The sequence below is a fragment of the Perna viridis genome, chromosome 9 (genome assembly GCF_037379345.1).
Source record: "Perna viridis isolate PV_CMFRI_1.1 ecotype Kerala chromosome 9, ASM3737934v1, whole genome shotgun sequence".
Taxonomy (NCBI): domain Eukaryota; kingdom Metazoa; phylum Mollusca; class Bivalvia; order Mytilida; family Mytilidae; genus Perna; species Perna viridis.
Genome location: NC_142453.1, coordinates 42,644,453 through 42,671,241, shown reverse-complemented (window position 1 = coordinate 42,671,241; position 26,789 = coordinate 42,644,453). Strand labels below are relative to the sequence as shown.

The following is a 26,789-nucleotide window of genomic DNA, read 5'->3' as shown; positions in this document are numbered from 1 at the left end:
GATAGCCTGTGGCTCAAGTGGACTTGCATTCCTAACCTTGTAAGTCTTCATGGGTGACTTGTTAAAAAAATATACATATTTTAGAATTTTATATTTTTTTATTTCTATAATGGTACAGTTTGTTCTGTCTTTTTAATACATTCCACTGGTTCCAGCTTGCTGTGATCCCTATGGCTGTTGTAAACCATACCATTTAACTAAAAGTTAAAATACTTCTAGGAATTATATAAAAACAAATTATGACAAATATTCATACATTTCCTAATGTAAAACAAAAATATCCTTGTTTTACAAAAAAAATAAACACTGTTATCACAGAGATACATGTATGTCTTGCCTGTTGTGAATGGTCATTTTTGTTCAATACTTGATAGTACTTGCAGAGCATATGGATGAAACAGATATGATATTGTATTGTAGGCAAGAGACCACAATAAATTTTCAAGTGTATTTCAATATACACATTTGAGCAGATTTTTAAAACTCCACCACCACAAACTAAATAAAGCTTCTCTGGCCTTAAGATACCTACAAGCCTGATTTTATATATAAATATTAGAAAAAGTAACAAATTTTCTGGAATAAATTCATATGACCTGGAGATGGGGAACCATCAGTGGTTCATTCCATGACTCACATGTCTTGTGGTCAAAATAAATAAGAGCCCTTTAAAAAGTCCGTTTTTTTTTAAATGCAATATTTTTGGTAACTTGTTTTACATCAGTTGCATCATCACGTGTATTTTAATTTACAAGAGCTAGAGTTGGTTTGAGGCAAAACATTGTGTTTTTTAAGACCACGTAAAGCGGTAGGTATGAAAACTCATTTTGTGATTCTGACAGTGACTTAAAAGGATCAACTTAAAACTTGAAGTGGCCTATATATATTAAAATGTACATTAGAAATAATATGAAATGGTTTCAAAGCTAACAGTGTCACTTCAGATCATTTTAAACCAGACCTTTACATAGCTTGCTGAAGTGCGATTTTGACCTTTATCTTATGCTAGCCTTTATTTTGGCTTTGAACAAAAAGCTGAAAAAATGTGAAATAATGTAAGGTTCTAAGCTTATAAGATACATAAGCCAACAGTCAGCTATATTTTGTGTGTGTTTCTACAAAATTTGTCTGTTTTGAAACCTTACCTTGTATGACTTACTCTAAATAAAGTATTTCTGAGACCTCATAAGGTACATGAATATACATGTATAGACTAGATGTATTAATGTCAATGGAATGAAACTATGAGGTCTTCTTTCACATTATAAATGTTTTTTCTCTAGCAAATACAAAAATTTCAAAACAATTAAAAAACACAACTCTGTGTTTTTATAGACCCTAAGACAAGGCTGTGAAAACCCCTGATCTTGACATATTGAATTAATTGGGTTCATAAAAATGAACTAAATTGTCAGATTTCAGTCTAAACCTTGTTCACAGATAATTTTGTGGTTGTTTTAATGTTCCTAGTGTATAGTTAGTCCAGAAAATCTCAAAGCTGAGCAATGTTTTGCTCACTGGTTTATATTTCACACCTAGCAGCCCTAGCAAAAGTAAAGTGCAGTTTCAATGGAAAATCAGAGTACATTTCTTTTGGTCTCTCTACCAAGGACAATGATTGTGATTTACCATTTATGTACTGGATTCCTAAACTCCACACGAATCCATACAAACAACGTTTCATAGCTGGATCTGCAAAATGTACCACCAAACCTCTTTCAATACTTTTAACTTCTATACTCACAACTGTCAAAGAGGGTCTGCAGTCCTACCACAACACTTATTACTCCCATAGTGGTATTACTGTGGAACCTGAAAAATTTGAAAAGATCTTTTGGAGACAATCAGTTCAAGACTTTAATAGCATTAAAACCTATGCTTTTTTAACACTGTATACTTCTATTTCCCATACTCAGTTAAAATCCCGACTTAAAAACATTATACATCGTTTGGCTAGATCTTTTAATCTCAGTTTCCACTATATAGATGACGTATTATCTATAAACAATCCTAATTTCGGGAATTTGATAAATCACATCTACCCCACAGAACTTGAGATAAAGGATACTAATGCCACTGCAAAGTCAGCCTCATATCTTGACCTACACTTAAAAACTATTCACCAAACTACGATAAACGTGATAACTTTTCATTCAGAATTGTCAACTTTCCTTTCATCTGTGGCAAGTTCCTTCAGCTCCTGCGTATGAAGTGTTTATATCACAACTAATACATAATGCCAGAACTTGCCGAAACTACGCAGACTTTTTGTATTGCACTAGAACTCTAACAAATAGGCTTCTGGAACAGTATTTTGTTGCTACAAGATTGAAGTCATCACAACAGAAGTTTTATAATCGTCATCATGAACTCATGGATCGCTACTGTGTATCCATCTGCGCCATGAAAACTTATTTGTTCAACGTGTCAAATTTTTCCTTTCCTCTTTCAGCTACCCCGGACTTGACTTTTTATGAGCAACTCGGCTGGTGTTTCTAGAAAAGCTGAGGATGCTTTTGAGGATGTATGTCTGTTTTCCATGTCTGGCCTTTGATTCTGGATTACATTCTTTTGATTTACTGCTATAACCTTGGTTCCCTTGATTACTCTTTCATGTAGATTTACAGAATTCTTGAAAATAAACATCAACTTACCCCCTCCCCCCCCAAACACTAGCAAATAACATTTCTGATACCCCCCTATTAGGCACTAGACCACAATAAATTTTCATGTGCATGTCAATATACACATTTGAGCAGATTAAAAAGAATTCACAAGTGCAAACTATATAAAACTTCTCTGGCCTAAAGATACTTACAAGCCGAATTATATACATAAATTTCAGAAAAAATTATTATCATTTTCTGTAATTAATTCATAAGCCCCAGCAATGGAGTAAACATGACAAATGAACTGAGTTAAAAGTCCTTAACAATAAATTACCTTCTACTGAACAAAATCACAAAATTGATTAATAATAAAAAAAATCCCAAGATCTACTTTCTACCAATTAGAGGCAAAACTACAGCAAATTACAACCTTACAAGAGTTTAAAATTTCAAAGTCTCTAGATCGTGAATGCCGGGGCATATGCATAAACTTATATATAATTTTGATTCAGTGATCTACCACAAGTGGTTCATACTAAACTGACCTAAAAAGAAAACTTAACATTTAAATCTGAAGTTTCAAAATCAATAAAGTCAATAAAACATGACTGCAAACGCATATGCAAAAAATGAAACTGAATTGTGATGTAGTAATGCTAATCCAACTACATACCAGATATGATTAACTTAAATGTAGCAAATTTAGTGCTTCATAATCAAGTGATCTAATCGAAAATCTTAAAAATGACGCAAACAAGTAATACCTTAAAAATTGTATCTTAATTTTTTTTTATTAGATTCCTCAAATGTCGCAAAACTTTCGTGACATATGAGGAATATATTAAACAAAAAATAAGAAACAATTTAAAAGAACAAAAGGCCCTTGACAAGCCTGAATCACTCACCTACTTGATTGATTGATTGATTGTTGGGGTTTAATGCCCAAACAGCAATATTTCAGCTATATTCATGCGATGAACATGAAAGGGATGATAAAATGAACATGAAATGATGATGAAATGAAAAAGGATGAGACACAAGGATAATAAGTCGATAAATTTTGATTGTCACAAGTTAAAAGGGAGAGATGGGTAGGGTAGGGCAGTTTAGCCTCCTGTGGCGGAGCACAAAGGTTCCCACTCCTATCGAACACCACAGCAGGGTTCTCTAAAGTGTGAGGACTGTGGCATCTTTCCCAACATGGTGCACCACTATGGTTTGCGGCCAGGTTTTCCTGACAACCCCAACATGTAACATACCAGGGGTACCCCATTCCACCTCCTGGGGCACACAACCCAGTTGCTCTGTGAGCAGAGCGCCTAGCCCACGGCTAGGTTTCTGAGCACTATTTAATCACCTTTTATGACAAGCTTAGCGCTGCTGCAGGCCTATTCTTTTGACACCCGGACTTGCAAAGGGCCACTCACATAGTAAACCCAGCCTAATTAAGCAAATAAATAAAGGTTTCACGCTTTGTTACCATGTTTAACCAAAATATTGCAGAAAAAGAGTATCTGAAATGTAGGAAATTTTAGAATCCCTCAACAAAATTTAGGATGGGGTTGCTCTATGCCTTGTTATCCCATTTGGTCAAGGGTGGGTGGGGCCATTAGGCCGCTATGCATTTGCTGCAAAAAAACATAGAATGAAGTTAAATCATGATATGCAACATTTGCATCATTACCATTCAACTAAGGAGACAATACTAACTATATACATCAAATATCGTTGAAATTAAAGCACATTTTTTAGGGTGTGGCCTCTTTGACCTTTAATGACTTGAAAACCTTAAGAGAAACAGAAATCTGATGAAAAAACACATGCAGGGATCCAATACAAAATATATTTTTTTTTAAATCTGACCAAAAATTGAACAAAAAATTTTGCATGACCCAATTTTGTATCCCCTTTACTCCAAAGACTACCCTGTAAATATTTTTAAAACAAAATTTTAAAAGAAACACATTGACTTTTGAAACATAAAAATCAGATTTAGAACATTCTTTTTTATTCCAATTATAACACTCATCTTCCCTCTTTTTAAAAGTGATGGGGTAAAAACCACAAAAAAACAATATGGCTTTCCACCATGTCCCTAGGAACAGTGTGTTGAAATTTCAAAAAAGACCAGACAAGTTTAACCCAAGTTAACATAACTAAGAGGACGGGGTGATTATATGACCAAGACAATTTATTTCTTGTAAGTTAACTAGTCAGATAATTAAAGTATTCTAGTATGATAAATAGGTTTACTTGTCAGATAACTAAGTGACAACTAGTACTTAAAATGGTGAACCTTTAAGAAAGCTTATACAGTATATTTATTGTAAAAGCACTGATTCAAATTAATCGAAAAAGGAAAAGAAATGCTAAAACCAATAAATGCACCATTGTATAAACTTTATAAAAAATGTAGACTGGATTTCGAGTAGTAACATTAAGTACTTAATTAGATAAGATTTGAAGTAGTGCTGTACTAAAACAAGAGGCTCCCAGGAGCCTGAATTGCTCACCTGTTGAATTTTCCCTTTCAAGGGCAATAAATTAAACAAGAAGTTGTCCAACAATTTTGACTCAAGATAACTTTGATAGGACTTATCATAAGCATCATTTCAGTAAATGAAAGTCTAAATATATCATAGTTTTCAAGACACTGGCTGAAAACTGTAAAAAAAACCCTGTCATTTTCCTATGAAGGGCAATAACTCTTCTAAGAAGCCGTCTGACAAATTTTATGCCTGAAGACTTTTGTAGTCCTAAAAATAAGGATCATTTCAGCTATGAAAGAATTTGGCTGAACTGAATGGTTTTGGATATATGCGATAAACTACTGTTTGACCCCTATGTTCTATTTTCAGTAACAGTGACAATGTTTTTTTCAACGGATCAAAAAACACCACTTCAAGTCTATGCAGGAACACTTATACCAAGTTTAAGTAGTAAGTGAAAAAAGTGAAATAGTGTCAGAGGAGAATATTTTTGAAAGAAATAACATTAAAAATAGCAAAAAAATTTGAAAAAGGGCAATAACTCCAATATGGCTTAATAGATGAAAATGAATATTTGACCACAGATAGATCTCATCATGCTGAACACTTTTATCCCGGTAAGGAGATATATGCAAAAAACTACTGTCTGACCCCTATGTTCTATTGTTAGTAACAGCGGCCATGTTTTTCGATGGATCAAAAATCCCCACAACAGTTCTATGCAGGATACCCCAAGAAACATTCATACCAAGTTAAGTTCCATTTGGTCAAGTAGTTTCAGAGGAGAAGAGTTTTGTAAAATTGTTAACAACGACGATGGACGACGATGGACACCCAGTGATGGGAATAGCTTACATGGCCTTCAGCCAGGTGAGCTAAAAATGACTTAGTTTTTACATAGGGTAGCAATTAAGGGTCACCGAGGTATATGTTTTTTTTATAACAATGACCAACAATACTATCTAGATTGCACAAACAAGACACTATTTTCAAAAGGAAACTATTTCTTCCACAAGAAGCCTAGATAATGGTGTGAAATTAAACGCTTTTAAAAGGGAGTTAGCTCATTTTCCCAAGGCAAGATAATATTTTTTCAGTATACCCCTAATATGCTTCTAAAGAAATCTGAAAAAAAAATTTAAGAGGAACAAATTGACACTTAATTCCTTAAAAAATAGAATTAAAATAAATTTTTTCTATCAATTCAAATGATTTCACCTTTTTTTCCTCTTTTTAGTTACATATTTTCAAAGGAGTTGGGGCAAAAAACCACCCAAAACTATGGAGTCCTCCACCATGTCTGTCCCTAGGAACAATGCTTTCAAAGAATTGAATTAGTTTTACTTGTGTTATCATAAAAAGACCAAAGTGAAGAGACACCAATGACTAGGATGACAGGGTGATTCCATTATACCATATCAATTTTTTTAGTGGTGTTATAAAACTGTGACTGGGTGTAATCACAACTATTAGAAGTAGTAGTAATAACTTGTTGGTATTACTGAAGATGAAAATATAGAAAATATATAATCACAGACAAAATCTCATTAACTTCAGAACTTACAGCAGTACTATAACCGTAAAAATATTGCTAATACTTTGACTTACATATTCTATTATGTCAAAAAGCTTTTTCTACTAGAGTCATGACTGCTAGATTACAGACCATATAACTGGTACATCAGGAGGCTTCAAATGATCTGCTGAAAGAAAAAAGATTATTTTAGCAATAAAATTTTGACCTGTTAAGTTAAGGAAACTGTGAGCAAAGCCTACATGGTGATACCCTCACAAGTTATTTCCCTCCCCAGAAACCATATATGATACCCCATAAGTGATTTTAGCATTCAGATGGTAATAAAATTGGAGGTACACAAAGGTCTAATGTAATAAAGAATCTGTGAAAATTTCAACAAAGTCCATTCAGCATTTTCAGAGAAGTAGACGATTTGCAGAGGGTACCCTTTTGGTCTACATATGACTAAGTACATATTTTGCATCAGGAAACCCCAAAAGTCAATCAGATGGGAAAACAAAATAGGAGATGCAGTATGGAATCATGTACAGTAAAAGTACAATTGTTCCTGGGGTACCATTTTTCATGGTCTTAGTGGGTAGGCCAAACCATGAAAGGAATAGGTTTGGTAAGGTCCTATTTTGGCCCCAGTATTCAACATTTTTGAAAGATTAGTTTTGGTCTTTACTAGATAATGGTTGAAGTAAATACATCTCAGCCGATTTTGATGACATCATGAATGTATTTGACCTAATAGCAGTCAAAATTAACACGTAGTAGTGAAATCTTCAATTTTGTTGCATTTTTGTGCATATTTCTCTATGGTTTTTGCCTAAAAAGGGAGTGGTGATTGATATCCGTGTTTATCCAAATATTGACATAAATGTTGTATCTTATAAACTACACAATATATATAAAGATAAAGAATGATCACGAATGTGACCAAATTGATTTTTCACAAAAACCATCAAATATATGCTGAATTATTAAGATTTTATGGATTTTTCATCATTCAGGCAATTTTGTTTGTGCTACAATGATGAGATGCTTTTCTGTTTTGGCCTAAATCTTATCAAACTAGCTGGTTTAAACACTTATGTGTACAAAAAGGATAAAAAGCTTTATTTTGAACAATTCCAAATTTTGAGGCCCCAATGAAAAGTAGGTTCCCATTGATAAAACTTCAAAACCACAAATTCGATAATCCACAAACTTATGTTTCATCCCTGCTCCATAGAAATTGGAATACACAAATCAAAATACTTTCACAATATCAAAGAATCTGTTAAGTTTCATCAAATTTCATTCAGCAGTTTCAGAGGAGTTGCAGATTAGAACTGGGAACAGATAAACGGATGGACACATCATCACTATATACCTCCTGCTTTTCAAGTGGGGGTATAATTTAATTTATCTCAGTGCGCCAGTTGATTCAATTTACTGGTGTTAAACTGAATATTGAGAGCAGGTATTTGTACAGTCAATAGTTTAAATTAAATACAATATCAAACATGTTTGTGTACATCTTAGGGCTTAACTTTGAAAAACTTTCAACTTTCTTAATGCTGAATGTGATCATAGAATATAGAATTATAATCAGATATTTAACTGTTAAAAAATTCAGTGAAAAGTGGGATTTACAGATACATTTAGTATGTTGATAATTACAAAAGAACTATTTTTTTTAAAAATCAAAATAAAGTTAAACTTCATCCCTTTTAACCCCAATGAAAACCAAATTAAATAAAAGGTCCAAATTCTAAAGGTGAAAGGGCATTAAGCTATGAATATTGCCTAAAAATATCAACTTTGTTGTATAAGTTGTTCAAAACATAGTAAAATATAAAAATATAAGAAAACTAATCATTTATGGCATTAGTTCATTGTAAAGGAGTCATAATGGTGCCATACTTTTACATAATTTAGCAAAAAACTGCTGAGAATTTTAAATTTTGTTATACAATAAATTTGTTTTTTTTCAGACATATTTACATATACATCCAGAAAACTATGTCAAAACCTAAGAAACAACTTTATATTTTTACATATATATGATAATTTATGTAATAATGAATGTATTTACTAAATATGAAGTTGTTTCTTGCCAAAAATATGACCACAGAGTGACCAAAAAGTACAATATAATATTTTATTATTGGTAAACTTCAAGCAATTTGTCTTTCCGTTGAATTCAAGAATTATTATATACATCCAGAAAACTATGTCAAAACCTAAAAAACAACTTTATATTTTTACATATATATGATAATTTATGTAATAATGAATGTATTTACTAAATATGAAGTTGTTTCTTGCCAAAAATATGACCACAGAGTGATCAAAAAGTACAATATAATATTTTATTACAGTGTATTGGTAAACTTCAAGCAATTTGTCTTTCCGTTGAATTCAAGAATTATTAGAAGTCTTTATGTTTTCTCATTTGTGATTGATTCAAGTCTCAAAATTCACAACTGAAATTACTGAACACTTTATGATTAATTTTCAGTTGAATTTGAGGCCAATAAGACCCGTTATCACGGTAAGTATTCACCCCTTCTCCTTTGAAGAATATACAGGTTGTGAATCAATCAAAGTGCAGAACTTTTTGTTTCTGACTGAAAATGCTGTCCATCTAACTTCCTTAGGTCTCACTAACCACTTCTGGGCTAAATGGCAACTCCCCCCCCCCAACACGTAGAGCCAAAAACACACTGAACCTAAAAATATGCATTGTATGTGCATTATTTGTGTGTATTCTGGATCAAAAATAGTCAAAATAAGACAGACAACCCCATTCCCAAAAATACTCCCTCTTTGCAAGTGGTGGGTATTATAAATGCTCACATACCCTTGTGTTCACATATTGGAAACTCAAATAAAATGTATTTGAAAAAAAAACCAGAGGCTTTAGAGTGCCAGAATCACTCACCTTAAAACTTTGAAATCATGTGGTCATATCATTAGATCATTTAAATAAAAGATTAAGAGAGTTTTCTATACTTACATCATTCCTGCCATCCCCAGAGCCATACAAAACACAGACTATTTGTAAGGTGTATTGAGGTCATTATCCCTATCAAGTTTCAAAATTTTGGCACGTGTTTTAAAATGGATTGTTAGGGTTGTCCCTTTCATTACTTCTGCCAAGTTTGGTCACCACTGCCTTCAGAAGAGTAAACATATAGGCCAAAACGTGTTTCCACATAGGGTTTCATAAGCCAAAGCCACCCACTGTGCCACCTGAGCCACACACAAGGTGGATCATGCAGAAGACATTGGTAGTTAACCCTACTCAGTTTCAGATTATTGGCACCTGTAGTTTCAGAGGAGGTGATTATTGAAAACTCAGAAAATCAGAAGCTTAAATGGCCTCCGGCCGCAATCTTGTTTAATCAAGTGGAATCAAAATTTAATCAAATGTTAAAGTTGTCCATTTTATTATTTCTGCCAAGTTTGGTCACTTTTGACCGCTTTGCAAAAGCAAAGATAAAGGCCAAAATGTGTTTTCCCATAAGGTTTCAAAGGCAATTTCGAGTGGCTGCAGCCACCCCATGAGTTACAAGAGCCCCACAAAAGGTGAATCATTTGTTGAAGGCATCAAAGTCATTAACCCTATCATGTTTCAAAACATTGATACTTGTGATTTCAGAAGTTGATCATTGAAAATTGGCCAATCAGAAGCTTAAATGGCCTCTAAGGGGACCATTTTGATTAAGGGGAACCATAAGTGGATCTTTTGTAGAGACTTTTGCATACAATGTTTCTGCCAAGTCAGGTTAAAACTGGTCCAATTCATGTATATGAACATGAGAGAAAACGGACACAAAGTCAAAGCATGAGCTCACTGGGAACTTGGTCCATGTGAGCTTAAAGGAAAGTTTAAAGGGCCTTAATTCAAAGTAAATTTCAATGAAGCAAAAACTTGATCCGAACTAATCTGGGTACAAAAATGCAAAATGAATTCTCAAATACCAAAAAATCAGCTCAATATCTGCAAGAGTTTAGAAAAAAAAGTGCAAAAAACTGTTATTTTGTAATTTTGGTAAAAATCAGCAGTATGGTACAAAAAATATGCTTGATCTGTAACTCATCATAGTCGAATAATACACCAACAATCAGCCCATTAATTGCAAGTGTCTGAAAAACTTTAATTTTTGTAAAATTTGCAAAGTCTAAGGACCATAATTTCTGAAAAAATCAGTGAAGTGGAACAAAAACTTAATCTTGATCTGTAACTCATTATGGTAGACTCAAATACAAAAAATCAACTCATTATCAGCAAGCTTTAGAAAACAAGAGGCTCCCATGATTTGAATTACTCACCTAGCTAAATCTTTGCCTTTCAAGGGCAATAACTCGAACAAGGAGTCATCCAACAATTTTAACTCATGTACACTTTGATACAACTTTTCATAAGGATCATTTCATTAATTGAAAGTTTCTTTCTACGATAGTTTTCAAGATACTGGCTAAAAACTGCTAAAAACCTTATTTTTGCCTTTCCAGGGCAATAACTCTAAGGCTAAAAACCACTAATTCCACTTCCCATAGGCTTCTATGCTAATTTCACAATATTCAATGACTTCTCTGGACTTTACCTTAACTTTAACCTGCAGAGGACTATATATCAGCATGATTCTACATGTGTCAGCTCACAATCCTCAGAATGGCATGTGGGGTTAGCAGACTTGCAGTGCAGTACTGGTCACCGGAAGTGAAGGGTCTATAAATAGCATGGGAAATCCCAGTGTTTTCACAAGATAGGGGTATATTTAAAAATCATTATGGAGATTAGGCTTCACATCACAAGAAGCAAAATGCACCTATAAAATGTGCAGAAATGTTTTTCCTTTCAGAAACTGTTTAAATTTTTTAAATAAGATGAGAACTTTTTTCACAGCACTATGAGGAACAGGGGTAATTTCTGTGTAGGACTATTTTTGCGTACGTTCCAAATGCTCATTGGTTGAATTGGTGGTCTGTAACCTAAAGAGTCACTTTTTTGTCTTAGAAAAAATAAATAACTATACAGGTATCTTCCTACACACATACTGAATGCATTTGCAAAGTCTCAGTGAAATGTGACAAGCACTTTTTTAAATATTTGATTTTTTAAATATAGGGTAACCAAGTTGCGCATGCAAAAAAGTGACAATATTCTACCATACTTAAATGCATTAAATATTTGCAAAGAACTTTTTCTGACTTTTCAAATAAAAAAAATCAATCACAACTTGTTTTTTAACAATATTAATAAAGAGGGAGATTTAAAAGTAATCATTTTCTGAGAAATTGGTCTATTTTTAAAAATTTATTTCTGACATGCCTCCTCCTTTTTCTTGATCACGTCAAAAATCCTAAATCTTTAAATTTTCACAAAAGGTGATATATTTGGCTTTAAATTTGTAAATACAGTGTTTTCAAATTAAAACATGACCAGTAAAGGGCACCTAAAGCAAAAAAAAGTACTCAATAATGGATTTTCCATGTTGCCATAGGGGAATGCTTATATGGCCTTAACCGCAGTAATGAAAGTGAGTTTTTCCTCATTTCTAACCTAATTTGTGCTCAAATCTACACAAAACTTGATTTCAAGTGCTTATTACCACCATATTTAGGTAAATATAGCCCTCAAAGTTTAATATTTGATATTTTTACTAAATTTTCTACACTTTTTACAAGATAGGACATAAAAATCAGCCAAAAAGACCAATTTTCCATAATTTGGATCTATAACTTAAAAAAATGCATATTTTGAAGGATTTTTGTAGTGTATTCCTCTCATGGCAAAGTTAACAAGATCTTCAAGTAGTTTAAAGCTATTTCAAGAAACTTTTCATTTTGCCATGGCTTCAGCTTAAGGCTAAAAACCACTAATTCCACTTCCCATAGGCTTCTATGCTAATTTCACAATATTCAATGACTTCTCTGGACTTTACCTTAACTTTAACCTGCAGAGGACTATATATCAGCATGATTCTACATATGTCAGCTCACAATCCTCAGAATGGCATGTGGGGTTAGCAGACTTGCAGTGCAGTACTGGTCACCGGAAGTGAAGGGTCTATAAATAGCATGGGAAATCCCAGTGTTTTCACAAGATAGGGGTATATTTAAAAATCATTATGGAGATTAGGCTTCACATCACAAGAAGCAAAATGCACCTATAAAATGTGCAGAAATGTTTTTCCTTTCAGAAACTGTTTAAATTTTTTAAATAAGATGAGAACTTTTTTCACAGCACTATGAGGAACAGGGGTAATTTCTGTGTAGGACTATTTTTAAGTACATTCCAAATGCTCATTGGTTGAATTGGTGGTCTGTAACCTCTAACAAGGCATTGTCTGACAACTTGATCCCAAAAGACATTTGTAGGCCTTATGATAGGGATCATTTTGGTAATGAAAGAATTTGGCTAAACCTTTCAATTTTGGATATATACATGTAAGAGAAAAACTGGACTGACCTCTTTGTCCTATCTTAAGTAACTGCGGTCATATTTTCCATGGGTCAAAAATCCCCACATCAGATCTACATAGAACAAGTTAATGAATATTCATACTTACTTTAGTTCTTATTGGTCCCGTAGTTTCAAAGGAAAAGATTTTTGAAAGAAATAACATTAAAAATAGGGACAAAGCATTAAAAAAGGGTAATTATTTCAACATGGCTTAACGATTAAAATGAAAATTTGACCAGAGATAGATCTCACTATTCTAAACACTTTCAACTGCTGTCAGAATTTAGCCAAACATAATGGTATTGCAGATATGTGCAAACTACTGTCTTATCCCTATTTTCTATTTTTAGTAATGGTGGCCATGTTATTTAAGGAATCAAAACTCCACACACAGTTCGGTGCAGAATACCCCAAGAAACATTAATACCAAGTTTTGTTCTAATTGGTCCAGTAGTGTCAAAAGAGAAGAGTGTAAAAAACTGTTAACAAAGAGGGCTGCTAAATGATGCCAACAGTTCATAAAGCCTTCGGCCAGGTGAGCTAAAAAGGGACAACAGCTGAAAGGGGGAGATAGGATAGGTAAACAGTGATGTCCATTTTTTAAAAAAATAATTCAGTGTACTGTACCTTCACGTAAATACTGTAAATAATAATATATATATATATTTATATATCTTAATTTTTACCCAATTTAAAGACCACTTTCTCTTGGAATTCACTACCCTGATCAACTTCTTTGGACCTATCTGATACCTATTCCAGTTTGACTGAAAGTCTGTCATTTGCCTTGCATGCAATGCTCAGTATAAAAACCCTTAAGTTGGATTACCTCCCTTGGGAGTCCGTAACAGGAACTATATTCCTTCATGTTCATCTACAAAAGATTCAAACTTTCCTTTAAAGTTTCATCAAAATCCCTTCAGCAGTTTAGGAGTTGTGCTAACAAGAACTGTGGCCAGTTGGACAGACAGACAGACAGACAAAGAGATTCCAATATATTCCCTAAATTTGTTTGCAGGAAGTATAAGAACATGTTTTAAATACCTGAATCCTTATTACATCAAGAGCATAATCTAGTAGCTAATGTTTACAAGCCAGACTGCAGTACAGATCCATTCAACTTTGATGCCTGTAAATAAATTTAACATATAAATGTACCATGTACATATGTAAATTTTAGATATCTTCAAGAAATATGAAGCTGTATGCAGTGTTGTGCTAGGTATACCCCAACTCGTACAGGAAGGTGACATTGGAGAACAACTTGTTTCTTACTTACATTTTACATGTACACATATAAATCCTCATATAAAATTTGAAATCCATCCCCTTGGAGCGGAACAATTTTAAGTAAAAATATTCTCACAGAAAGAGAGACAAGGTGATACCAATATGTACAATGTATGCAACAATATATACATGTACTTCCAGAAAAATAATGAAATGATAACCATAATAGCAATGCAATTTTTCTTATTTTTATTAGTTTTCTTTTTCTCAAGGCAATGTGCATGTATGTTACAATGTACATGTATGTGCACCGACAAAATTGTATAGTTGGGCAAAATAAGTAGGTATAGAATTACAGCCTTAAGAAATATGGTACACATATTATATTTAAAATTAAATTATTGCCTTACATTTTCCCAGTAACAAAAGGATATATCATACTCAAAAGATCTTTTCAGCTAAAAAAAAAAACAGTGTCTTTACCTCCACTTATCTGAATGAAGCAACAGGAAAAGTGTTTTTTTCACTAAGTGTATCCATTTTATTACACAAATAAGAAGTTACAGAGCTCTCATACTTTGGTTTGATCCTTGCCAGGGCATATTAGAATTAATGTGCGCATCATGCAAGACAGCTTTTTTTCCTCCTGCAAAAAAAAATATATTAAATGCTGTTCATTACATAAATAATGAAAGCTGAACAAAATACACCCTTGTTTCATCATTAGTTTGATGAAGTAGTGTATTTCCTATAGGAACATAGCCCCAATACATAACACTGTAAAATTTGCTTATTTTAATCACATCTTGCTATTGGCCTCTGACAGGAAATTATTCAATGCAAAACACATATTTTTAACTAAAATGCAATTTTTTTTCTGGTAAAGTATAAAATCAGCATTGTAACTACACAATATGATATTGTGGTATATGCTAACAAATAAAAATGCTTACATAAATCTTTCAAGAAGGTTATTTTCAAATCAAGTGTCAAAATACATAAAGCTGTGGTGCAACAGCAGGGCACAGTTGTTCAGTCAAACCTCTAAAACCTGGCAATTGACATCTATTCTCGATTGCTTAAACCTATAAAAGACAGAATACTGTATTTATTACATGAAAAATTCACAATTTGCCACCATATTACCAAAAAACATGAAATTCATATGTTTTATGCTATGACATTTAGGAATCGGACTGAGTAACAGACAATTCAGGTTTACAAGAAGAAATATGACTAAAGTATGATAAAAATTGTTATTCCAGATTTGTCGTAAACTACAATATTTATAGCGAGTGCCACGAAGCAGTGTGAGCTCTACCGCTATTACGTGTACTTTCTAAATTTCCCTTAAGATTCCCCAATATACTTAAGAAAAAGAAAAGTCATGTCCCTGAAGTAACAAAAAATGACTGTCCTTACAGAGAAAATTCATCATTTCCATAAATCAAACAAATAAAAATATATAGGTTAAGATTACATTTCAGTAAAAAAATATAAGACGTTACTGGTGAATCAGGGTTATATTTGAGAGAAACTTGTGGAAAGAAAATATTACCAGGGCTTCCAGGTTAAGCAGCAGAGATACACGCACTTACATCCACATGTTTCCCAAAGTTTTTATAAACATAACATTCACTTCTTTAAATAAGTATAACAAATTAGAAAAAGACTTGAAACTATCAGAAAAGAGGATTTTTTTTTACTGAAATGTAATCTTAACCTGTATATTTTTATTTGTTTTTCAAATAGAAATATTGATTTTGCTTGCTGCTTAAATATAAATAAGAATATTGCACTTGCGAGGCAAAAATTTCATCTGGGTCGACCCCCCCCACTTCCTTTGTAATGTCCTTTATTATTTTTACAAGTCTCGCACAGACGATACATGGTAAAGCTCATGGTGCTCGCTGATTTAGGTGATGCCTACCCCATATTAAATAGTAACAGTAATTTGCACCTTTAAAAAAAAAAGTTGTACGTGAATGAATCTGATATTAAGTGACCATATGTATGGGGAAATAACTGTTTTTTCTCAAAATCCTCAAGAACTGCATAAAAACATTATTTCTAGAAAAAATATCAATTGAAAGGAGCAAAAATACATTCAGTGAGTGATTCTTACATTCAAATATACATAAACAATGTGCACCTACTTTGAAAACTTCCATATCAAGTCATGTAGGTGTAAAGTGTGTGTTTACGCCATGAAGCAGTGTCCGCAGAAAGTTATCCATGCTACTATGCAAAAACATGCTACAAGTATCAAGATGTTGCATTGCATGTGTTGAAAAATTGAAAAACACCATTCAGCAGAGTTAGAAATAGTAGCCTGTCCCCAGCCCGAGACTTTTTTGACAGGGCTGACCAATTTTAACAAAAATCTATAAAGCCATATATTGTAAAATTGTATTCAGGACTGACTAGAATTTGAATGAGTTTCATACCCTACATTCAGGTATAGGAAAAACAGTAGTATTTATTTTCCTATAGCTGACAATACTAACCTTTTTAAGTTTTTCAGTAATTTCTTATGTACATTCCATACATATAATTCAATTGATAACTTAAAATTATATACCAGTACATGTACTGATACACTGTATGTACAATTCCATGTTTTAAATTAAAGCCTGCATCCAGCAAACATAGCCACATACATGTATTTCTTACAATGAAATTTCTGCATAAAGAACTGAATATCATTTTCGCCTCCTATTTAAATTATCAATGAAAATACTACAATTTCTTTGTACCTTGTATATTGCCCTTACTAGTCTAAGGAGTTAAAGAACGATCAAAACTATTTTTTCATAGCTTCGTTATTTTTATTCTTCCTGTCTTAAAAATGAAAACCAGATGTACATGTACACAAAGGAGTATTAATGTATTATTTATGTACATTCATGCATGTAATAATGTACAATAATATGGGTTCAGGCAAACTGTTTACCTACATGTTCATGTATAATTGCATTTGCACATGCACTTGTCTACTGCTCGTAAGACTTCAGTTATCCCCCATTGTTATGCTTCAACATACATGTATATATTCATACGTTGCTTTCATAATCTGTTGTGTCAAGGAATTTCAAAACTTGTGCATATCGTTTGAGTGTTTCCTTCATTAGGCTTTATTGCTGAAGTTATATTCTAAGACTCTGGCATTTCAAAGGTCGATGCACAGTTGTATTTTGATACTACTATGCTGGCATAATGTACTATATCAGGATAGGCAATGCCATTTATGTAATTCTAAAGAAGTCGGAAATGTCAAAATGTCTTTTATAGCTTCAGCAATACATGTACATTGCAACTATAAATAAAAAAGAAACAAGATTACAAGTGCTTACATGTAAATGAATGAATTACTAAAACAGGGGTCGCGCTGGGCTTCGCCAATGTCGCAATTTGTGATTTTTTATTTTATCTGGCGACAAAAATAGCCAGTTGGCGATTTTCTTGGCGCCTAGGTTTTGTATATTAAAATTGACAGCTAGTTTACCAGCAACGGATATTCTCTCTAATTTTGTGTTGACACCTGGTCAGAGTTAATTGACTATGATCTATTAACGACTGAAAGCAATTAAAGGTAATTAGACCAGGCGAATATATTCATGGGAGGTGTCAATCAAATGTAAATATATTATTGAGCCAATAAAAACTCTCATCTGGTCAAAGGTAAACACAATTAAGGCCATGTGCATGTGGCTACACACAAGTTTCACAGCCCTGTTTAACAATGTAATACATTCAGAAACAGACTTACCTAATAACAGAATAAATTAAATCCAATTAACAATGATTATCCCATCAGGAAGTGTCTAAATACTTCGAAATGAAAGAATTGGTAAAAGAAAATGGATGACATTTGTTTACACTTTTGCCATGTGACTTTTTTGGCGGAAAAATTGGTAAACAAATAGAATGGGGATTCCCAAAATCTAATTAAAGAAATGCTATTCAGACATCAAGATAATTAAACAGGGACACAGTTAATGGTCCATGGTACAAAATGTAGTTTGATAGAAATTTTATCACTTGAGAAAAAGAATCAAATTTGTTAAAAATAAAAAAAAATAAATTATATTGTATTAGATAAATTAGCCCATAAATGACAAAGGTGAACATGTTTTAAAATCATTGAATATATGAGAATAGTAATATAAAGTCTTTGATAGAAGTAAAGTACCAGTTTCTGGAGTAGTACGTTTTTATTTTATGCATATGAAAGTGACAGACTAGAACAAAAGACCTGCTTTATACATGCATCAAGAGTGAATCTTGGGTACATGTTAACATGTCATGACAACATGGCGACAAAAAATGGTAGCTGGTGATTTTTCTGGGAACATAATTTTGGAAACCAGAGCAGCCCCTGCTAAAATACATTTTGTATCCAGTGCCACAATCATGAAGTATCTATTTCCTTAATTGTTTAAATTTTTGTTCAAATAAAACAACTTGGTTATGCATAATCATATTCATAAATTAAAGTCTTCTATCTTTAGATAACAGATGTTATCTAAAAAACGTTTTTTGAATTCACATCTTTAGTTAATAATAACCAATACACTTAAATAATATGGGCTGTACCAATGGTCTGACAGTTCTTTAGTCCAACAGGTTGATGGTCTGACAGTTTGATAGTCTAACAGTTCTAAGAAATGTTATTGAAAAGTAAAAGAAACAATTCATCCATGTACATGTACATATATATCTCAGTCTATAGAGATACATGTACATGTATATAACCGTCAGGGGTTTCATTAATTTTTCAAGCCGGAGGTACTTTACAGAAAGTAGAAGGTAGCAAATAAATTCGGCAAGGGGTCTGGGGGCCGCTTAAGTGGGTCAAGGGCAATGCCTTGGTAAGGGGTCCGGAAGTTGGGGAAGGGCAAAGCCTGGAAGCTCCTGAGATTTAAATTTTGGCTTGAAAATATGGGATTAAGTCTGCAATATTTGATTCATTAAAGCATACAAATTTGAAATCAAGATATATGATGAATCATAACTGATTTAGTCTCATAACCCTGAAATCCAGGAACTCCCCTTGATTCCCACCAGATACAATTCTAGACTAATCATTTTCATAATAAAACTTCATTGTTGTTTATTGCCTATAATTATTACTGTGACATGTAGAGCAATTGCTTGTGTCTTATTATGAAATGTTGGTCTAAAAATCATAGTCTGATAATAAATTATTTGCTTCTGAAAAAGAACAAGGCTGGCAGTTTTTAGTCTGGTTGACTTCAAGACGGACAGAATTTTTTAAACATTACAATGTATCTATTTTCTAATATTATATATATAGCAGTGTTGAATCTCGGATTTTTTCTATTTTTGTGAGCAAAGACCAGACATGTTCTTTTAAAACTTAAGGTTGCCAGAATATTTTTACAAAAACTCCCCCTCCCCGCTGAATCGGATGGTCGTCCCTTAAATTATATTTTGTACAAGTTTGTTTCACGACGTTAACTCGTTGTCAACATTAATAATTCCTGCTCTCGCCTGCACAAATCACAACAAATATCGGGAAAAATGACGGGTATGGGGCAATTCCAAATACGAACGACATTTTTTACACGTTTTATAGAATCTTTACCTGTGTTAAGCTTTTTGTTCAGCACAAAATAATCGGTGGTTGAGTCACCACATGTTTTCTACAAATGGACACTACTTTATATCCCGTAGGTTAAAGCGCTTTACCGATTAGATTTCGACGCGGACCTCGACGAAGACACCAATATAAACAATAATTAACAATTTTGGAGACATTGCCTACACGGGCTACAGACAGAACGATCTTAGATATATATTAACTAGATTTTTCCTCAAGATTTTTTTTGCTTTTATTTTATTCTGTCGGTACCATACGCTACCGTAGCCGGGTAAAAGTACCGGGTACCGGCTCTTAATGAAAGCACTGCATTTATAATAAAGAAAGTTGGTGTGCTTAGGGCATACAAAGATGAGGCGTTTTTTTTCTGACCTGACCGGTTGTTTGTCACATATCTTCAAAGTGCATATCCAATGAAAACTACAATACTGAATACATGTATAATGCAACCTGTCAATAGGCGTAATTAACTGTCAACTTATAAAGACAAAAATTATGAGATAAAAAGTTCCAGAAAGTAGTAGTCTTTGTAAGAATCATGCAAATTCTGTAGAACCTGATACATTGTACATCTTACAAAAAGGCTACACATTTTTTTTTGTTATTATGTTACTTAATAGGTCTATGATAAAATATATAAGCATTCATTCCAATCTGTTTGATCTTAGATATAATTCACATTGAAAATCCAACAGCTTCTATTGTATTTTAGTGTCACTTACCAGGGGCAGATCCAGGATTTGAGTTTAGTGGGGGCATTAATTGAATTTAATGCAAAGCAAGGCAAAAAATATTGTGGGGTGAAACTTGTGGTGAATTTTTTTTTTCTTACCAATTTAGTGGGGGGCGTATGCCCAGCATGCCAGTCCTTGGATCCGCACCTGCTTACAGAGTAATCTCCCTTAATTTTGAATTCTACAGTACATTCTTTATGATTTTTATTTCCTAAAGACAAGGGTGATATGAAGAGCCACATATTAATTTCTGTTTACTTTTAAACATTTTAAAATAAACAATACAATTGTATCAAAAATAAAAAAAAATATGTAGGCTTTCCAACAAATGAATCACAATTGACTGAATCTTATCTGGAGTGCTACTTAAATGTTATTTATAAATCCTAGGTTCTAGGACCAATTTTAAACATGTTCTAGCAATAACAAGTCCTGGATTGCAGAGTGGGGGTACATGTTTATGTACATAATGATAGGGGTGTCCATCCTTCTGCCTATCCTTCCTTCCTTCTGTTACAGAAGGTGGGACCCATCCATTAATCCTCCTACACCACTGAATAGAATATGTATGAATTTTCACAGAATCTTTATTACATATATATTCCCATTGTGCACCTCCTACTTTAGGTTCGAAATAACATATACATGTATGTTGTGAAGTGGCTCAAATTAAATGCACATTGTAAATAAGAATATTGTATAAGTAAACAAAAGCCACTTTTAAAAGGTAAAATGGAATTACAGATGAATAAAATACATGTATCAATAAAATGTAAAAAAAATAAAGAATATGGGCTACAATTGTTGGCCTCATGGTCTTTGTCAGGGCCATTTGCAATGCAGGACATACCCAGACAAGTTTGTCTGTCAGGTACATTTTGTACAGTACATGTATCCAGAAGTCAGACCGGCTCTATCCACAATTGCTACAAATGTACCAACATTCATATGTTATAGACGAACAGCTAACAAAATTTCTGTAAGGTTTGGTTGTGTGAGATCCACAAATCATACACGTACATGTACATGCATGTACGTGTATGATAAACCACCGTATATACTTACGATTTTTGATTGATTGATTGATTGTTGGGGTTTAACACCCAGGCAGCAATATTTCTGCTATATTCAGGTGATGAACATGAAGTGGATGATAAAATGAACATGAAATGAAGATGAAATGAAACATGGGATGGGAGACAAGGATAATGGGGTCGACAAATTTTGATTGCCACTGGAAATAGGGAGAGGTGGGTAGGGTCAGGCAATTTATCCTCCTGTGGCGGAGCCCTATGGTTCCTACTCCGGGAGAATACCACAGTAGGGTTATTTAACGTGCGAGGATTTTTGAAACTTTTGTCCATTTTTCACCAATATCATGTCAAATTACTGTGGAAAATCAAATGGCTATGGCTAAGCTTCAATGTCAAGACGCTCGTACCAACCTATTATATTTTTTTCCATACCACATTCTACATATGATGCTTTTATTTCAATAATTTCTAAATTGTCAGTTTCTTCTTGGATCAATAATGTTACTAGTACATTCCACAGTTAAAGTGACAGCCCTGTGTACAATGTACCCCTTCTGTTTGCTAATCCCACTGTCCCAGAGGTAGAGATCATTATTGTTTAAGTATTGTAAACAGTATCTGATTTTGTTCAATCTCATTTTAAATGACTTTTTGTGCATACAATGAATGTCCTAGATCTTGACCTTTTTGCTTACCTTGATGCATGACTATCAATAAACTTTCATTCTGCTATTCCAATCTTGTTTCACCATATTGGTGAAATGTTAAATCTTGCTGGATAAAACTGAATTCAAGATCCCGTCACTTGGTTCATTACTGATACATGTATCTATTACAAGTCCATATCGGCACCAACGTGATCGGCACACGCCTTATGATAATAAACAGACGTTTCTTTACTGCAGGATATTTCCTTCGAATAAGACTTATCACAATTATAATAACATCTTAAACTTCAAACACATGGTTTGGGATTTACCCCCTTTCTCTTCTGTACATACCACGTGCGCATGGAGATCAGATCCAACAACACGATTAATTTAAAATAAACAACTTAAATTAAGTCTAGCTAATCCGTACATTCCTTATATATGACGTCAATGAATGTTATATCTCAGTCCAGTTTATCCCACTAACTTTCTGAGGTCATGGGGTACATAGTCCAGCTTACGGGCTTGTTGTGCATGAACAAAAAATAGGTGCCGTAAGCTGGCATCGTATATAGGTTTTAGCAGTAAGCTGGCCTCGAGGAAGCCAGTTTACTGGCCAAAAATAGTTATGTCTTTCAAAAATTGCAAATTTAATACAGTCAAATACTAAACCGTTAAGTAACACAAAATAATGTTAAACTAGTTAATTTAGGCAATATATAGCGTAAAATAACAATAAAATACCGATTTTCGTAAAAGGCCAGTTAATGGACATTTGTAAGCAAGGCCAGTTTACGGGCTTATTGTGCTTATATATATATATATATATATATATATATATATATATATATATATATATATATATATATATATATATATATATGTATATATATATATATATATATATATATATATATAATGTCACAGATGAATTAAATTGTCATAATTGTTTTAGAGAAAATGTATTCTTCATTAGCTGCGTGTGCAAAGTAGACAGATCTAAAAAAAAATGCAAAACCTTCTTGCTCAAATTATTTCTGATTTTAAAGACACAAATATTTCTTTAAAATTATTCTGATGGTACTGTTTAATTCATTAATATATCGAAACAAGTTGACATGAAGTATGCTAATACTTTAAGTTATTAACAAATCAATGGCCGATACGAAAAGGTCGATTCATGTATCAATGTTTTGATTCTCATACTCTTGTATTTGCCAACAGAATGTTTTTTTGTTGTCTTAAAATAATTCATTTTAGTACATGGATGCTATGGTAATATAAATTATCTATGTTTAAAAAAATGTTTCCTTGATATATCGCTAAATGAAATAATTTGTTTTTAAAATTTACTTGACATTTGTAACTATTTCGTGCATCGTTTATCGTGCGTTAACACTCCCGAAACATGTAACGTTTCCAATTACACGCACATGAAGCACATGAAGCACACGAAACACGATCCCACAAAACACGCACACGAAGCACACGATGCACAAAAGTCACTAAACACGATTGGCCAATTTCATTTAAAATCAATTCCAAAGCCAACTGCTGCAAATCATTCGTGAGGTTTGTAAAAATATAATTAAAAATTGAGGCAGTATCCAAGCCTAAATAGTTGATGTTTCTTTTTATTTACTCCTCCCCTTCTGAAAAAGCTGTTCCACGTACACAGATGTCTGCGAAATATCAAACTCAATCAAGATTTCATCCTTTCTAATGATTCACCAAAGTTTGAACCCTACTATTGCATGCAAATCACATATCATTTGTGTGTTTTACATTGTACTATACATTTACGCAATCTGCGAACTAACTTATTTGAAGTAACTAACGAAAGAGGAATAAATTGAATGCAAATTTGGGACTTGTTGCGTCAAGAAGGTTCGTATCCAGATGTAGAACTTTTTTACAACATTTCTGTGAAAAGAAAGACAACTCGAATGTATTTTTGTTACTTTTTCACATATCGTCCGTTCGTTAAGTTAGTTATCCGATTATCTATATTAAACACATTCGAAATACACAATTTCTAATTGGTTTGATATAAAATCACGTTAATTTTGTTATAAATCGTATATTGCGAAAACATTGTAATTGGTCTGGAAATATAAACATGTTGAAAATTTTTTTCATAAATTGACAACCAAATTCTTAAAAAAAAATAGTTGATAAAATTTTTAACATACAATCATGTTGCTTTGAATATGAAATAAATAGAAATATTTTTATGGGTCTATATTTGTTGAATATGGATTATTGGGATCACATTTTTCTTATTTCAGGGGACCAAAAATAACAAAATTTCATAAAGTATTGGCAAAAAGTACTCTTTTTTTAAATTATCTATTTCAACTAATGCGAAACAATTTTAATTACCTAAAAAAGAAAATATTGCATTGTTCATATGGAAAATATCCATTTTATTATACATGGTACATTGCGAAAACATTTTGACTAGTCTTAAAGTATTAGAATTTTGAAATTTCAATAAATTGGGGTAAAATATACTCAATTTTAAGGTAAAATAATATTTTTGCTTATGTGATATCATCTTATTGCTCCAAATATGAAATAAAAGTAATTTTATGTGAAAATGTAAATATTTCTTTTATATGGATCATTGGGAACACATTTTTCTTGTTCCAGTAGAATAAAAATACCAAAATTTCATGAAGTGTTGGTAAAAAATACCCTTTTTGAAATAATTTAGCTATTTTAGCTAATGCGATACCATCTTATTGATATAAAAAAGGAAAACATAGCATTGTTGATATGAAAAGTGTCCATTTTTGTTATACATGGTACATTGTGAAAACATTTCGACTGGACTGGGAGTATAAAAAAATTGAAATTTTATAATTTGGGGTAAAATATAGTCAATTTTAAGATAAAAGATAATTTGTTTTTCTGATGCGATATCATCTTATTGCTCTAAATTTGAAAAAAAAAGTAATTTCTATGTGAAAAATATCCATATTTGTTGTATATGGATCATAAGGAACACATTTTTCTTGTTCCAGGTGAATACAAATACCAAAACGTCATAAAGTATCGGTAAAAATATTTAAAAAAAATAATTAGGCTACTTCAACTTATGCAATACCATTTTATTAGTCTAAAAAAATATCATTACATTGTGGATATGAAATATATCCATTTTATTATACATGGTACATTGCAAAAACATTTTCACTGGTCTAGGAGTATGAAAATATTGAAATTTCATTAAATTGGGACAGTATATAATCAATTTTTTATTCTCAAAACTATTACCACTAGGGAATGATCGCTATGAAATCATGAACAATTATTGTCTGGGAAATTTTCCCCCGATCATTCCGCAAGGCCATTCAAATAGCAACATTATTGTACTATATGTACAAATAATGTTCGAATGTTAAAAACCAAATTATTCGTATAACTATTGATTCCAGATAAAATATTGTCTTTTCAATTTAAAAGGAACATTGATTTGGCATAAAAAAGGAAATTACAACGATATTCCGTAAAACCATAGGAGCTACTTTTATCATTTAATCAGAATACAGGACCGTTGCACACAGAATGTTGCACGATACACGAAGAACGAAGCACGAAGTGCGCACACGAAAGGCACACGCACAAGATGCACAGGAAACACGCACACGAAACACGCTAAAACGGGAATGTTACACGTTTCAGGAGGTGTAACATGATGAACAATTATATGCGTACAACGCCATGGATACTGTGCAGGTTTATATTACTAAAATGGAGAAGACATTTCAAGTCCTCGGTAGTATAGTGGTCAGTGTCCCCGCCTGTCATGCGGGAGACCGGGGTTCGATTCCCCGCCGGGAAGGATTTGTTTTTTCTTGTTTTTTTGTATTATTCCAATCTTACCGCAAAGCCATGCTGTTGTAATGGCTGAATAAATGGTTTGTTTTTTTAGGGTTATCTATATGTTTTATAGTTTACATAATGACCATGTTGTCGACAATGCAATATATAACAAGAAGTTATAAAGTTCCGATGAAAGAATATTGAAAAATTCCTGCTTTCTTTGAATTTTGTTTAGCGTTTTAGGATAATGGTAAAAACAAATCTCAAAGAATATTTTTAGAGCCAAAAGTGGAAAGAAATGTGTTCATTTTATCTGAACAAAAAAGAAATTGGAGAAACCAGGCATCGATCTCGGTACCTCGCGCATGCTAAGCGAGCGCTCTACCATGAGAGCTAGTTCCCTTCTACCTGGCAAAGGTGACAGAGTAATCAAGGGAACCAAGGTTATAGCGGTAATCAAAAATATGTATTCCAGGAACAAAGACCAGACATGAAAAACAGACATACACAACAAAGAATATAAAGTTACTAAAATCATACATACAAAGTACCAAAAGTAAATGAGCAACTCGGACTCCACTAAAAGCTGGGAGCATCAATACTTGTGTACGTC

At 32.8% G+C, this 26,789-nt stretch overlaps 1 long non-coding RNA gene and 1 other non-coding gene across 10 annotated transcripts; one reads left to right on the top strand and one right to left on the bottom strand.

Annotated features, from left to right (window-relative positions):
* Nucleotides 1-78: 78 nt before the first annotated feature.
* LOC148608615 (uncharacterized) lies at nucleotides 79-23,008 on the bottom strand. 9 transcript variants are annotated; one of them, XR_015914955.1, is made up of 7 exons: nucleotides 22,394-23,008; nucleotides 15,261-15,392; nucleotides 14,791-14,953; nucleotides 14,122-14,206; nucleotides 6,707-6,801; nucleotides 1,630-1,812; nucleotides 79-197 (listed from the first exon to the last, which is right to left on the bottom strand). It is a non-coding gene; the product is annotated as an uncharacterized LOC148608615 (long non-coding RNA). The 9 variants fall into 9 exon arrangements; XR_015914962.1 differs by having other exon boundaries at nucleotides 1,745-1,812; nucleotides 22,394-23,003; XR_015914959.1 differs by lacking the exon at nucleotides 22,394-23,008 and adding exons at nucleotides 17,265-17,623; nucleotides 18,077-19,909 and having other exon boundaries at nucleotides 79-1,812.
* A 3,115-nt stretch (nucleotides 23,009-26,123) lies between these two features.
* Trnad-guc (transfer RNA aspartic acid (anticodon GUC)) lies at nucleotides 26,124-26,195 on the top strand. Its single transcript has one exon. It is a non-coding gene; the product is annotated as a tRNA-Asp (tRNA).
* Nucleotides 26,196-26,789: the final 594 nt, after the last annotated feature.